Source organism: Lemur catta, chromosome 1, assembly GCF_020740605.2.
Source record: "Lemur catta isolate mLemCat1 chromosome 1, mLemCat1.pri, whole genome shotgun sequence".
Lineage (NCBI taxonomy): Eukaryota > Metazoa > Chordata > Mammalia > Primates > Lemuridae > Lemur > Lemur catta.
In genome coordinates, this window is record NC_059128.1 from 169,402,784 (window position 1) to 169,419,368 (window position 16,585).

A 16,585-nucleotide genomic window follows, 5' to 3' on the forward strand; every position below is an offset into this window, starting at 1 on the left:
TAGACCCAGACACCAAAGAACCTGACAAGTCACTGGCTGACCACAAAGATAGCAGAACAGAGACTTAAAATGACCACACACAAAGTAGCAAGAGTTCCTCATTATCAGTAATCACTTTAAATGAAAACTACTTTAAAAACTCAGTAATTACAAGGCTGAGACTGGCATAATTGACTTTTCTTTTAAAATCCAACTGTATGTTGCTTACAAGAGATTCACTATAGACTCAAACAGTTTGAAAATAAAAGGATGGAAAAAGATATATACAAATAGTATCCAAAAGAAAGCTAGGATAGCAAAATTAACAGTACACAAAACAGATTTTAAGTCAAAAATTGTTACAAAAGACAAAGAAGAACAGTGTATATTGAATAACAGGATTAGTTCATCAAGAAGATGGAACTACTATAAGTAATTACACACAGAAAAATAAAGCTTAAAAATGTATGTGCAAACACTGAGAGAACTGAAAGGAGAAAAGAAAGTTCAACAGTAACATTTGAGAAAGAAAAAACAAATAGTAACATTTGGAGGCTTCAAAACCCCACTTCCAATAATGGCTAGAACATCTAGACAGAATATCAGTAAGAAGATAGAGAACCTGAACAACACTATAAACCAAGTAGAAGGCCCAGGCATGACTGCTGGTGCCTATAACCCCAGCTACTTTGGAGGCTGTGGCAGAAGGAGTGCTTGAGGCCAGGAGGTCAAGACCAGTCTCGGCAATACAGTGTGACCTCATCTCTTAAAAAAAAAAAGAAAAGAAAAGAAAAAAATTAGCCATGTGTGGTGGCATACCCGCGCCTGTAGTCCCAGCTACTAGGGAGGCTAAGGCAGGAGGATTGCTTGAACCCAGGAGTTCAAGGCTGCAGTGAGCTATGATCATCCCACCATACTCCAGCCTGGGCAACAGAGAGACCCTGTCTTTAAAAAAACAAAACAACTAGATGTAACAGACATATCTAGAACACTCCACCCAACAGCAACAGAACATGCATTCTTCTCAAGTACATGTGGGACATTCTCCAAGACAGACCATATGTTAAGCAACAAAACAACTCTTAATAAATCTAAACAAACTGGAATCTACAAGATATTTTCTCTGACCACAATGAAATGAAACTAAAAGTCAATAACTAAAGGAAAACTGCAAAATTCACAATATAACCCACCCTTAAGCAATGAGTCAAAGAATAAATCATAAAGCCAACTAGAAAACAATTTGAGACTAATGAAAATGAAAACACAACATTCCAAATCTATGGGATGCAGCAAAAGCAGCTGTCTGAGGTAAATTTATAGCTGTAAACACCTACATTACAAAAGAAGATCTCAAATCAAAAACCTAACTTTACACTTTAAGATATCATAAAAAGAAATGCAAACTAAACCCAAAGCAAGCAGAAAAAAGTAAATAATAAAGACTAGAGCAGAGATAAACAAAATAGAATAGAAAAACAACAGAATCAACAAAACCAAAATGTGATTCTTTAAGAGATCAACAAAATTAGCAAAGTTTTAGCTAAAAAAAAAAGCTGCAAATAACTAAAATCAGAAATGAAAATGGGGACACCACTACCAATCTTACAGAAAAGGAAAGGATTATAAGAGAATACTATGAACAGATATACATAAATTATATCTAAATGAAAAGGAAAAATTCCCAGAAACACAGAAATTACCAAAACTAATTCAGCAAGAAAAATCTCAATAGACCTATAATAAGAAAATGAATTGGTAATCAAAAACCTCCCAACAAAGAAAAGTCCATAACCAGTTAGCTTCACTGGTAAATTCTACCAAACATTTGAAAAGGAATTAACACTAATCCTGTTCAAGTTCTTCCAAAAATTAAAAGAAGTAATACTTCCTAACACATTCTATGACAGCAGCATTACAGTGATACCAAAGCCAGACAAAAAAACCTCAAGAAAACTACAGACCAATATCCCTTATGAATATAGAACTTAAAACCCCCATAAAATATTAGCAAACCAAATATAATAGCATATTTAAAAGATTATACACATGACCAGTGGGATTTATTCCAGAATGCAAGGGTGGTTCACCATAAGAATATCAACCAGTGTAATACGTCACATTAACAGAACAAAGGAAAAATACCACATGATCGTCTCAATAGACATACACACAAATAAAGCATTTGACAAAGTTCAACACCCTTTCATGCTGAAAAAGACAAACAAGCAAAAGTAGCCATTCAGAAAACTAGGACTATAAGGGAATAGAAGGGATTTTCCTTAACATGATAAAAGGCATTTATGAAAATGCCCACAGTTAACATCACGCTCAATGGTGAATGACTAAAAGCTTTCCCTCTAAGATCAGGAAAAAGACTAGGATGCCCACTTTCAATATTGCTGTTCAACATAATACTGGAAGTTCTAGCCAGGTAAGAAAAGAAATAAAACGCATCCATATGAGAAAGGAAGACATGTAACTATCTTTAGTTGCATGTGACATGTTCCTATATAAAGGATATCCCAAAGAATACACACACACACACACACACACACACAACCCACTAAGCTAATAAATAAATTGAGCAAAGTGGCAGGGTACAAGATCAAAATTCAAAAATCAGTTGTGTTTCTATACATAATGATGAATCCAAAAAGGAAATTAAGTAAATAATTCCATTTACATTACGATCCAAAAATTAAAACACCTAAAAATAAACTTAACCAAGAAAGTTAAAGATTTATAACCTGAAAACTACAAAACACTGCTAAAAGAAATTAAGACCTAATTAAATCAAAAGACATTCCAGAGTCACAGATTAAAAGATCATTTAATATTGCTTAAATGGTAATACTCTTCAAAGCAACCTACATATTCAATACAATCTCTATCAAAATTTCAATAGCCTCTTTTGCAAAAATGGAAAAGCCAATTCTCAAACTTATATGGAACTGCAAGGGGTCCCAAATAGTTAAAACAATATTGAAAAACCAAAACCAATCCTTTTGTAGTTCATAAGTATGATGATTGGGTTTTCACACGCATGCCTCCCTCAAATCTTATTACGACGTCGGCTCATTAGCCGTCTGACGTGAAAAAAAAAAAAAAAAACACCCAAAACAAAATTGGAGGACTCAAATTTTCCAATTTCAAACATACTACAAAGCTAAAATAGTCAGGACAGTGACAGAAATATAGAGCAATGAAACAGAACTGAGATTCCAGAAATAAATTCATACATCTACAGTAAACTGGTATTTTTACAAGGGTACAAATAAACTAATGGGGGGAGGAACAGTCTCTTCAACAAATGGTGTTGGAATAACTTGATATTCACACACAAAAGAATGATGTTGGACACCTACCTCATACCATATTAAAAATTAACTTGGCCAGGCCCAGTGGCTCACACCTGTAATCCTAGTATTTTGGGAGGCTGAGGCGAGAGGATTGCTTAACGCCAGGAGTTCGAGATCAGCCTGAGCAACACATAGTGAGACTCCATCTCTACCAAAAAATAAGAAATAATTAGTCAGGTGTGGTGGTGTGCACCTTTAGGCCCAGCTACTCAGGAGGCTGAGGCAGCAAGATCACTCGAGCCCAAAAGTTTGAGGTTGCAGTGAGCCATGATGATGCCACTGCACTCTAGCACAGACAAAACAGTGAGACTGCCTCAAAAATAAATAATAAACTCAAAATGGGATCAAAAACCTAAATATAAGTGCTAAAATGATAAAACTTAGAAGAAAACATAGGGATAACCTATGACCTTGGATTTGGCAATGGTTTCTTAGATATGACACTCAAAACACACCTAAAGAAAAATTAAATAAACAACCTCATCAAACTTAAAAGCTTTGTGCTTCAAAGGACACTATCAAGACAGTTAAAAGACAATTCACAGGCCAGCCCGGTGGCTCACGCCTGTAATCCTAGCACTCTGGGAGGCCAAGGCGGGTGGATCGCTCGAGGTCAGGAGTTCGAGACCAGCCTGAGCAAGAGCAAGACTCTGTCTCTACTAAAAAAATAGAAAGAAATTATCTGGCCAACTATATATATATAGCAATATATATATATATATATATATTAAATATATATAGCAAAAATTAGCCAGGCATGGTGGCACATGCCTGTAGTCCTAGCTACCCAGGAGGCTGAGGCAGTAGGATCGCTGAAGCCCAGGAGTTTGAGGTTGCTGTGAGCTAGGCTGACGCCACGGCACTCACTCTAGCCCGGGCAACAAAGCGAGACTCTGTCTCAAAAAACAAAAAAAAAGACAACTCACAGAATGGGAGAAAATATTTGCAAATCATGTATCTGGCTGGACAAGAGTGCAGTATCCAAAATAGATAAAGAACTTATAACGAAACAACAAAAAGACAAATAATTAAAAAATGGGCAGTGGACTTCAAAAGACATTTTTCCAAAGAAGATATACAAAAGACAAACAAGCACATGAAAGAATATTCAACTTCAGTGGTCATTAAGGGAGTACAAGTCAAAACAACAATGAGCTACTACTTCATACCCATTTAGGATGGTGTATTCGTCCATTTTGTGCTGCTTAGAATACCGGACTGGGTTAATTTATAAAGAAAAGAGGTTTATTTAGCTCATAGTTCTACAGGCTGAGAAGTTCAAGGGCATGGCCCTCTCTTGTGGAGAGGACTTTTGTGCTGTATCACAACATGACAGAGAAGGTCAATGGGGAAGCGGACACATGTGAAGAGGGGAAAACCTAAGCAGCATTGTGGCTTTCCAAAAACCTACTTCAGAGGAACTATCCATTCCCTTAAGAACTAATTCAGTCTTCAAAGAGCAAGAATACACTCACTATTGTGGGAACAGCACCCAGCCACTCATGAAAGATCCATCCCCACAACCCAAACACCTCCTACTTACCTTCCATCCCCAAATTTGGGGATCAAATTTCAATATGAGTTTTGGGGGGTACAAGCAAACCATATCCAAACCATAGCAGATAGCTATAAAACAAAATGAATGGAAAATAACAAGTGTTGGCAAGGATGTGTAACAATAGGAATTCTCATACGTTGCTGGTGGAAATGTAAACTGGTGACAGCTGGTATTCAGAACAGTTTGGCAGTTCTTCAAAACGTTAAAAAAAAAAATTCCACTCCTAAGTATATACTCAAGAGAAATGAAAACATATGTCCATAAAGGAATTTGTACACAAATGTTAACAGCAGCATTTAAGGTAGCCATAAGGTACAATAGCCATAAGGTACAATGAAACAATGTGGTATACACAATGGAATATTATTTGGCCGTCAAAAGGAATGACACATGCTACAGCTTGGATGAACCTCAAAAACATCATGCTAAGTGAAAGAAGCCCAATACATATTAAATGACTTTATTTACAAGAAACATGAAGAACAAGCAAATCCACAGAGACAGAAAAGCAGATCAGTGATTGCCAGGAGACAGGTGGGGAGGGAGGTGTCATGGCAAATAGGAAGTGATTACTAATGGATATAGGATGTTCTTCTGATATCAACTGAAAACATTCAGAAACTAGAGAGAGAAGGTGGTTGCACAATAACACAACTGCCTAAAAGTGTACAAAACTGTACACTTAAAAATGGTTACATATAAGTTATCTGAATTTCACCTCAATTTGAAAAAAAAGTAAAGGCCAATGCTGAGAAATCAATATTAACTACCAAACACTAATATGAAATAAACAGTTTTGCTTTTTACTATATTGGTATTTACACTATTGTTAGGTGCCTAGTTCACCCCTCCCATCCTCTTAAAAAGTAATTTGTAGTTACCAGTCAAGGAAGCTTTGAGAAGTGTAGTAAATTCTGACAATTATTTTAAGCATGTGTATATTTACTCTACCTACTTTATAACTAACCCTAATGGAAGCAAATTTACAATATAGGGAAGTGAGATTACAGTATCATTTACATAGATGAACTGTAGTTATTTCTGTGAGTTAAAATGAATTTTTCCCTAATCAAAGAAAGGTTTGGGAACTCCAGAGAAGTATTACAGAATTTGTTCATAAACCAATACATATTCTTAGCCTATATATAGCCCCGGAACTATGCTAAGATTTTGTTCTTTTTCCTTTCTTTCTGGATATTCTGTTTTTTAAGACACAGAAAAGTTCACCCAAACACAATTCCAGTGTTAAGTTTATATAAAAATGCTTATTCTGAATATCAATTTTTATATAGTATTACAGTCTGAATTTATAATGGTTTTCCAGCAGCTAAGCTGTTAAAATATCATTTTATCATTCCCTTCTCCAGGCTATTTCATTTTCCCTTTATTCTCTGAATTGTTTCTCCCCTTACTCTTATTACAATGTGCTAATTCCAGGGCTCTAGTACTAGAATTCAGAAATAAGCATTTTTCTGTCTCTCTCACACACACCACTATGCAGAATTAAGCCTACACTGTATTTTGCTTCCTTTCTGCAGTACCAGGATTTCAAGTCTTTATACTTCACATCCATTGCAATAAAGTTGCAAGGTCCATACAGTCTTTCACTTTAATGTTGACTCAGGTCATTACCACTCCCCCTTTCCCCCTCAACTGCCCGCATTCTAATCATGGATCAAAAGAAACTACTTAATGCAAAGTAACGTTTGCCAAGAAGAAAAATCTAAACCTCAAAAATATTAAATAAACCATTTTATCTAAGCAATTATTTTCATGAAAATTAAAACCGTAAATGTAAATTAACACCAAATACTAAAAAATACAATGTACTCAAACTGAAGTAAGTGAACCGGTCATGTTATTATGTTTTTATTTCAATATACAATAACCATTTTATCCAGTCTTCTTTGAAAACAAAAAGGGAAATGACATCATCAAAAGCAATCAATTTGTGTAGCATGATGGACTCGCTGGCTTTTTAAATATTGGAGACGCTTTGGACAATGTGACTTAAAGCTAGAATGTAATTTTTCCACAAAAAATTTTCTTATACAACTCCTGATTAAAGCATCACAATTTCTGAAAGCACACTTAAAAAAGGAAAACATTGAAGATAGTACTTACAACTGCATAAAAATAAATCAAGTATCTAAGAATAAATTTAACAAAAGATATGCAAGACTTCTAACCAGAAAGCTGTAAAGCTGCAGTTCCCAACCCCCAGGCTATGGACCATAGACCCATACCATTGGTGGCCTGTTAGGAACTAGGCCATAGAGCTCTACCTCCTCTCCCCCCTCCCTCTGAAAAATTGTCTTCCACGTCTTCTATGAAACTTAGGAACCAGACCACACAGCGGAGAGCAAGAGCAAGCTAGGGAAGCTTCATCTCTTCATCTATATTTACAGCTGCTCCTCATCACTCATATCACGGCCTAAACTCCACCTCCCCACCTTCCCTCTCCCCAAGCCCCCCACCCATCCTCGACCCCGTGGAAAAACTGTCTTCCATGAAACGAGTCCTTGGTGCCAAAAAGGTTGGGGACTGTTGTTCTAGGTGATACAGAGGATAACTTCATGACCTCCAAACAAGAAAAGCTTTTTTAAAACAGAACACAAAAAACACTAGGCATAAAGGAAAAACCTTATACACGTAACCATGTAAAGAACTTTTCTGTACCAAATGATACCATTTTAAAAGGCACCATATATGAAAGAAGAATGACTTTACAGAACAGGATATCAAAATGGCCAAGGCTAAGGTGCTCAACCTCATTAGTGGCCAGGAAAAATGCAAATTAAAACCATCAAAAATGGCTACAATTTTAAAAGATTGACAATAATAAGTGCTGAGGAGAATATGAAAGAAACAGAACTCTCATATACTGCTGGTGGAAGAAAAGTTTGGTAAAACCACTTTGGAAAACAACTTGGCCTTATATTACTAACAATACATCTTAGGACCAGGAGATTTCACTCCTAAATATATATCCAGGCTGTATATGTGCATTAAAAATGCGTTAAGAGTGCTTTTACCAGTATTATTTGTAATGGCCCAAACTGAAAATAATCTAATGCCCATCAAGAATAGAATGGATAAATGTGGCATAACCACACAATTTAATAAAAAATGAAGTATAGGTCCACACAACATTGATGAATCTCACAAACAATACTGAGCCAGGGAAACAAAACACAAAAAATAGTGTGATTTCATCTACATAAAGCTCAAAAACAGACAAAGCCAAACCACAACATTTAGGGATACAGACTTAGGAGGTAGAAATATTTTTTAAAACCAAGAAAGTCAGGATAATGGTTCCTTTAGCGGAAAGAGAGCGATTGTAATGCAAAGAAGCACACAGTGGGGGGTGTTTCCACGGTGTTGTCAATGTTCTGATCTTGATCCAGATACAATTTCAGTGTTTACTTTATAATAATTATTTAAGCAATACATTTATGTTTAATGCACTTTGTTTTATTTCACAATAAAGTTCTTTACAAAAGGCAAATAAATGGGAAAAGTCTACTCAACAGTATAAACAATTACTGTAGCTAAAAAAGGTATATACAAATTGGTATGAGTCATGGTTCATGTCACTTTTTGGACTGGTCACAAATGGTCTCGGCTCTGGCCCTAGTCCTGCTCTTGCTCTGGCTTAGTATGAATGCCAGCACCTTTCTTCGCTCAATCTTTATTTTTCTATCAGTTTGTTTTATCTTGGAAAAAGATAAAGCTGTAAGTGTTAAATCTTCCAAATTTCAGTTTTTAAATGAGTAAAATGCAAACTATCAGTGGCTAAGGAATAGTTTCAGGTACTACACTGACCAAAAGATTTTTGGGTTTTTTGTTTCTTTTTGAGACAGAGTCTTGCTTTTTCTGTCACCAAAGCTGGAGTGCAGTGGCCTCATCACAGCTCACTGCAACCTCAAACTCCTGGACTCAAGGGATCCTCCTGCCTCAGCTTCCTGAGTAGCTGGGACTACAGGTGCAAGCCACCACACCTAGCTAATTTTTCTATTTTTTTGTAAAGACAGGAGTCTGTTTCTTGCTTGGGCTGGTCTCGAACTTCTAGTCTCAAGCAATCCTCCTGCCTTAGCCTCTCAGAGTACTAGGATTACCTGTGTGAGCTACCACACCTGGCCCAAAAGTTTTTATACTAATAGTTGTTTAAAGAGTTATTTTGCATTCATGGAAAGTGACATTAGTTTCCCACCTACTGTAATATTCCAGTGTCTTTCCAAAATGAATTCAGGGGGCAAATTGACAATTTAAAAAACTGTTGAGTGAATAATAGTAAAGATAGTAGGTATATATAGCAAAATTGATGACATTTGTACCTGAATGACTCAAATTCTGAAAATACAACCTCGATACACAGCTTTTACTATGTGTTTCTGGGATGTGTATCGTATAAACCCAATTCACCCATGCAGATAACAGATAACAAGATTATTTACTCTTTTGTAAAGCCTAAATAAATTACTGAGCAAACCCACAAATGTTACTACATTAGAACTATATTCTAATTAGCTAACCAAAGTAACCTCTAACATTTCAGTGCTTTAAAAAAAACAAAAACAAAAAAGTAAAAACATCTGTGCATTCTCTCCCTGGTATACAACTGCCCACAGGAGAAAGAAGCATAAACTTTCCATTTAAAGCTGCACTAACTAGTTGTAAGACTTTCTGAAAATTACTAGTATTTTCCAAGCCTTAGTTTCCTCACATATGACGTGAGAATAACAATATATACTTTCTGCAAATAACTTCACGTTTCCAAGCTTTGGTTAGGAATGAGAATAACAACATAGCAACACTGTCATAGGGATTAAATGGGAATTTATGTAAATGGCTTGTCAAAATAAATTGTAAGGCCAGGCGCGGTGGCTCACACCTGTAATCCTAGCACTCTGGGAGGCCGAGGCGGGTGGATTGCTCAAGGTCAGGTGTTCGAGACCAGCCTGAGCAAGAGCGAAACCCCATCTCTACTAAAAATAGAAAGAAATTATATGGCCAACTAAAAATCTATATAGAAAAAATTAGCCAGGCATAGTGGCGCATGCCTGTAGTCCCAGCTACTTGGGAGGCTGAGGCAGTAGGATCGCTTAAGCCGAGGAGTCTGAGGTTGCTGTGAGCTAGGTTGACGCCACGGCACTCACTCCAGCCTGGGCAACACAGCGAGACTCTGTCTCAATCAATCAATCAATCAATAAATAAATAAATAAATAGTACGTAATAGGCACTTAACAGTTTTCATCGGTTTTACCATTTCTCTTTGCTCTATAGACACACAGAGCATAAAGCCACAAAGCATTGTTAACCTGCCCCAACAGCAACATGCCCACCAAAATAAATCCATATGAATTTCCTTAACCTATTCGTTTTATCTTTTGGATAACGGTAAGTGATCAAAGAACAGATACTATAATGTCCCCATTTCATATGTGAACTGAGGCTCAAAAAAAGCAGAGTAGCCTATATAGATCAGTCATAGAACTAAAATTAAACTGCAGATTTACCATAAATAGTTGTTGGCTTTGGTGTTACAAGCATTTTAGTGCTGATGAGAAAATAACTCTACATAATATGGAAAAAAATTGTAGTGTTTTCAGAAAACAAACCATGGACCTGAGAATATCCAATAGAATCCATAATGTAAATCAGGAATCATGTATAGAAAGTAAAATTTAAGAATTTAATTTTTAAAGCAATTGAACTGCAATGAAAATGATAAAAATAATTTCCTTAAAGCAGTAATAAAATGAATTCAACTTAGAAGCAGCAAAAATCTTCCAACCTCAGCCCATGTTCCAAAGATCTCTATTTTCATGTAAATGAACCAAGTGAAAACAACCCAGTGTCCACATCCTCAAAATTTTGTTGATTTTTTTCCTGGGGAAGGGGAGGAAGGCATAGGATCTAAAATCTCTAAAAAGGAGAACAATTCTTTAAAAAAAAAACAAAAAACAAAACAAAACACACACGCACTGACTCATGTTTTTATATAAATGCACCCCAATTTCTCAGGGCAGGAACCTATCTTTAAATGTTTCCATTTTTAAATAAAGGTAGATATTTAAATTTTTCTTTCTGTATCTCACTTTTCAAAAGTAATAAATTCTTAGCAAAGAGTTATTAATGGCTTTAGGCATGCTAATGGCAATATATTTATCTTTAAGATGTCCAGGAATTGCTTCAAAACAACATGGAGAAGATGCGGTTGAGGGTATGAGTATAGAAAAAAAAAGTTAGGTTATTAAGTACGAAATGTCCAATTTCCTTAAGTACTAAGTTTGACAGTTGATATACCTGACATTTCACTTTGACACTTCTTGTTTTATTTTTATTGTGAAGGTACAGTCTCAGTCTTTCAAATGCATGTTTTGGCTTGTCATTATCTTTCAAAAATTTTTTAGAGCACTTTTTGTGAAACCATGGATAAGTCAAATATTCAAGTTATTTTCAAATATGAGTTCTGTCAAGGAACAAATGCAGCGCAGACAGCTAGAAATATCAACAAAGTGTTTGGGAAGGATGTGCTTAATGAATGCACAGTTCCTCGATGGTTTGAGTTCTGTTGTGGTGATTTTAATCTTGAAAATTAGCCACGTGACTGACCTGAGGCCAAAGTGGATAATGATGAGCTGAAAGCGGTAGTGGAAGTGATTCCATCTCAACATACATGAGAATTAGAAGCAAAGTTTGATGCTACTATCCTAATCATACTGGACCACTGTAAACAAATCAACGTAAAGAGGCCAGACAGATGCATTCCGTGTCAATTAAACGAGCATCAGAAGAAAAACCATCTAAGAGCTTGCCTTTCTTTGCTGTCATGGCATAAAGGTGAACCATTTCTACACCATATTGTTACAAGTGATGAAAAATGGATTCTTTTTGACAATCGCAGGTGTTCGGCACAATGGCTGGATAAAGATGAAGTGCCGAAACATGGTCCAAAACTGAATATTCATCAAAAAAAACTAATGGTGTCTGTTTCTTGGTGCAGTGCTGGTATTTTCTGCTACAGCTTCATGAAACCTTGTCAATCAATTACAGCAGATTTCTACTGCAACCAACTGGATGAAAAGATGAGGATGCCTGAGATTAAGCAGCCAAGATTGGTCAACAGAGACAGGCCAATCCTCTTGCAAGACAATGCTCAACCACATGTAGCACAAACAATTCTGCTCAAACTACAGAGGCTGGACTTGGAAACTCTCCGTCATCCACCACGTTCACCAGACCTTGCACCAACTGACTACCATTTATTCCAGCTTTAGATCACTTCTTGCAAGGAAAAACAGTCAATTCTCAACAAGCTATGGAAAACGCCTTTTGTGATTTCATCGCCACTCGCTCTCCAAGCTTCTTTGCTGCTGGCATAAGCAAGCTACCGTTAAGACAGCAAAACTGTGTGGACAGTTTAGGTGCATACTTTGATTAATTATACTGCTTCTTGTTTGAGATATAATAAACTACACTTTTGATTTGAAATCAGACATTTCATATTTAATGACCTAATAAAGCTAAAGTGACTTAATTTTAAAGCTGGGGTATGTGAGGGTTCACTAAACTATGTTGTCTTCATCTGCATGTCTGAAATTTTCCAAATTAAGTTTCTTACAAAGTAATTAATTTGACAATGTTCTATGGAGTGCTTTGTCTTGCTTTAAGGAAACCTTTTAAGCAAGCACATTCACCTCGAAAAAAATCTAGGTTTTTAATCATTAAGCATTGTATTTTTGCATGTGACATACGTGTCATTTTAATACTTTTTTCTAGCTGGAGTAGTAAAATCCTGTGATGCTATCTATGACTCTTCTTCTACGGTAGCAGCTAATATCATGTGTGACACTTAAATCTAATCAAACAGACATCCTAAATATTCAGATACAAAGAGGCAAACTGAAACCCTCATACATTGATGGCAGAAATATAAAACAGTACAACCATTTTGGAAAACAGTTTGGTAGTTTCTTAGAATGTTAAATATAAATTTAATGTATGACCCAGCAATTCCACTCCCAGGTATCTACCAAAGAGAAATGAAAACATATGTCTACACCAAAACTTGTACATGAATGTTCACAGCAGCATTATTCACAATAGCCAAAAATTAGAAACTCAAATGTCCATCAAGTGGTGAATGGATTTTTATTGTGAAGGGTATTCAATAGATATTCTTTACAATAAAATGGAATACTCTTTGCAATAAAAAAGAAAGTACTGAAATCCCAGAACTCTGGGAGACCAAGGCTTGAGTCACTTGAGGCCAGGAGTTTGAGACCAGTGGGCAACATAGCAAGACCAAATCTCTACAAAAAATTGTTTAAAAAATTAGCCAGACATGGTAGCATATGCCTGTGGTCCCAGCTACTTGGGAGGCTGAGGCAAGAGGATCACTTGAACTCAGGAATCTGAAGTTGTGGTGAGCTATAATGATGCCACTGCACTCCAGCCTGGGCAACAGAGCGAGATCCTGTCTCACAAAAAAAAAAGGTACTGAAACATGCTGTAACTTAGATCATACTCAAAACCATTAAACCTTAAATCAAAGACAAACAGAGAAACACCATATATTGTGTGATTCCAATTATATGAAATGTCCAAAAAAGGCAAATCTGGACACAGAAAATAGATTGGGATTAGGAGTGGAAATGGGAAAGTGACTGCAAATGGCCACAGATTTTCTTTTCTGGGTGATGGAAATATTCTGAAACTAGATTGTGGTGATGGTTGCACAGTTTTCCAAATTAACTAAAAATCACTGAATTGCACACTCAAAATGAGAGAATTTTATGTTACATAAATTATACCTCAATATACCTGTGAAGGAAAAGCAGAAAGGCAGAGAAGAGCAGGACTACAATTCCTCTAGGATGATGGATAAATGGAAGTTTACAGCTAAATACATGGCAGAACCAATACTGAAATCTAGGCTTGACTACAAAATCCACATTCTTCCTACATACAGAACCAAGGATGCACTAGAAGCACTAGAAGCAATATATATCTCAATATATCTAAACTTTGCAAGGATAAATGCAATCCACAAGTGAGGCAGTATATGGAACACACATGAAGGGTTCTTTTAAAATGAAAGTTAACACTGAGAATTAAATTAGGAAGAACCTAACATAAGATAAACCATCTGTAGAATGAAGAATACATGAAATCCAAAAAAGGTGGCATAGGAAATAGGAACCACATCTTGTCCGTGACTATATGAAACTAAAACCGAGTTAACTTGAATAGTGAGGAGTATTCAAACAAATTAAATTTGGCAGTTTGTCTTCACACTGTCCCTGGAGAAAGTCCTGACCCAGATCTGCTATAGTACAGATAGATTTATCAGGCTATTAGAGCTCAATAATACTGACGACTAAAATGCTCCAACTTGTTTTGTGCTCATTCCAGGTTTACTAGTCAATCTTAAGACTACATGTCTTATATAGATTTTCCTACAAAAAGAGGATGAATGCACTGATTGGTTAGCACAGGCAGTAAATTGCATTTGAAAGGTAATTTCCTAACGTGTATCAATAATCTGACACCTCGTTTATACCTCAGACTTGAAACCACCTAAAACCAAAATCACTTCTAGATATAAATAATAAATTTCATTTTTAAACATATCAACTCTGAGAACCAGAGTTTGGTACATAGTTCATCAGTTCATGTGACACTTAGGAGCAGACTCATCAGGCAGTCAGCCTCCCCTAGACACACTCTATCTTGTTGCATGCCTCTCAAAAACTCCAACTTCTATTTTGTTTTACAAACTGGATGAATGCTGCTTAGAAATCTGCAACTGTACAAGATATCCTCCCCAAAACACAGCCGCTTATATTCATATTTCATAGTTAACACAGCACTGTTACATTAACTAGCCAAAATCCTCTGAGATGACAAGGACATACATACTTATTCCCAATACAAGTGAGGCAGTGAGGTAAAAGTAATTTACAATAGGACATGCTGCTAATAAATAAACTAATCTGGGTTAGAATCCAGGTCATTCGTCTCCAAATCCAGCATTTCCTTCATTAGACACTGAAAGTCTCTAAAAGGTCAACCCAATATTTCCAAGAAAGCCTGAGTTTCTGCTAGGAAAACCAATGATTATTTTCTGCAGTCTTATAAGCATCAGAAAAAAGTCCTCTAATACAATAAAATAAGCTTATAGACAAGAGATCAGGACAGACAGTAGAGTATCCAAAAATTGGATAAAGGAAAGAAACAGAAGACTTACAAACAATACTGAAGGAAGTATTAACAGAAACAGTTCAATTTAGAACTAAATTTTATATGCAAAAAGATAACAACGATGCACCTGTAATCCTAGCTACTTGAGAGGTTGAAGTGGGAAGATCGTTTGAGCCCATAATTTCATGACCAGCCTGAACAACATAGCAAGATCCCACCCCAAAAAAATTAAGAAAAAAGAAAAAAAGATCTAATACTCTTTTTATATTCTTTTCAAAAGGAATAAAATTGCTTACAGATAATTTGGTTCCATTATAAAAGTGATATTAAGAACTACACTATGATCCACCAATTCCACTCTAGGTACATGTATACGATAGAAATGAGGGCATACGTTCACCAAAAGACTTGAACAAGAATGTTCACAGCAGTTTTATTATAATAGCCAAAAAATGAAAAAAACCCAAATGTCCATACACAAAAGAATGAATACATTTTAGTATGCTCATACAGTGTAATACTATATAACAATAAAAAGAGAACTACTGACATTTAATACATGCCCCAATATGGAGGAATATCACAAACATCATGTTGAGCAAAAGAAACTAGATAGTAAAGTACAAAATTAACGGATAGCTATAGAAGTTGGAATGTAAGAGGGGAGAGATAACACAGAGAACCTTCTGGGGTACTAGAAATGTTTTGTATCTTCATCTGAGAGGTGTTTACACAGGTAAAAATTCAGTACGCTTTACTCCATATATTGATATCAGACTACAATTAAAAAGTTAACATACTTGGTTCCTTTTATACAACAGAACTTCCTTTAATCTGAAATTTTAAAATACAAAACTACTCCAAAAACTTAACTGTAATTGAAAAAAGTGATTTCATACTAAAATTAGCCCACGGTAGATCCAATCAAAATGATCACAAAGACATATCTTTCAAATTTTCTCCTGAAATTTATACATTAGTTTGCTATATGCCTCCAAGGGATAGGTATAGCAAGTATCAAGGTGATCTCTATCTGGTCTTACTTCAATATTTTTTGACATCTTCCAAAAATAAAGTAATAATTAAATTCGAGTTTCTCAGTGAATAGATGAGATTATCTACAAAGAAAGAGAAGAGAAATGGTGAGGTAAGGGGCTACAGGAAAGTACAAGTTTTTAAATAACTGCAATGAGGAATGAGAAAACAACTAGGAACAAAAGGGGTATTACTAGGTAAGGCTCAGGGTCCAGTTAAGATTGGAGAGCATGAGTACTTAGTGGTTCCAGTCTGCAAGGTTGTTGAACTGTGCTCAGCAGTTCAAAGGCAGGTACACAGAAGTCAGAAAGATAAAGTGATCTGTGTTGGGTTTTGGTTACATAGATGCAATGAAGAGACAAAAATGCAAGGCAATTGAACATATTTCTAGAGGTGAATATAGTTCTAAGCTAGATAAGAAAATAAAGGCAAGAGGAGG

At 35.9% G+C, this 16,585-nt stretch overlaps 1 protein-coding gene and 1 pseudogene across 1 annotated transcript in view; one reads left to right on the forward strand and one right to left on the reverse strand.

Annotated features, from left to right (window-relative positions):
* The window catches only part of STAG1 (stromal antigen 1), a 342,007-nt gene that overhangs the window by 305,144 nt on the left and 20,278 nt on the right, over positions 1–16,585 (reverse strand). The window lies entirely within an intron of this gene.
* LOC123630960 lies at positions 2,982–3,074 on the forward strand (annotated as a pseudogene).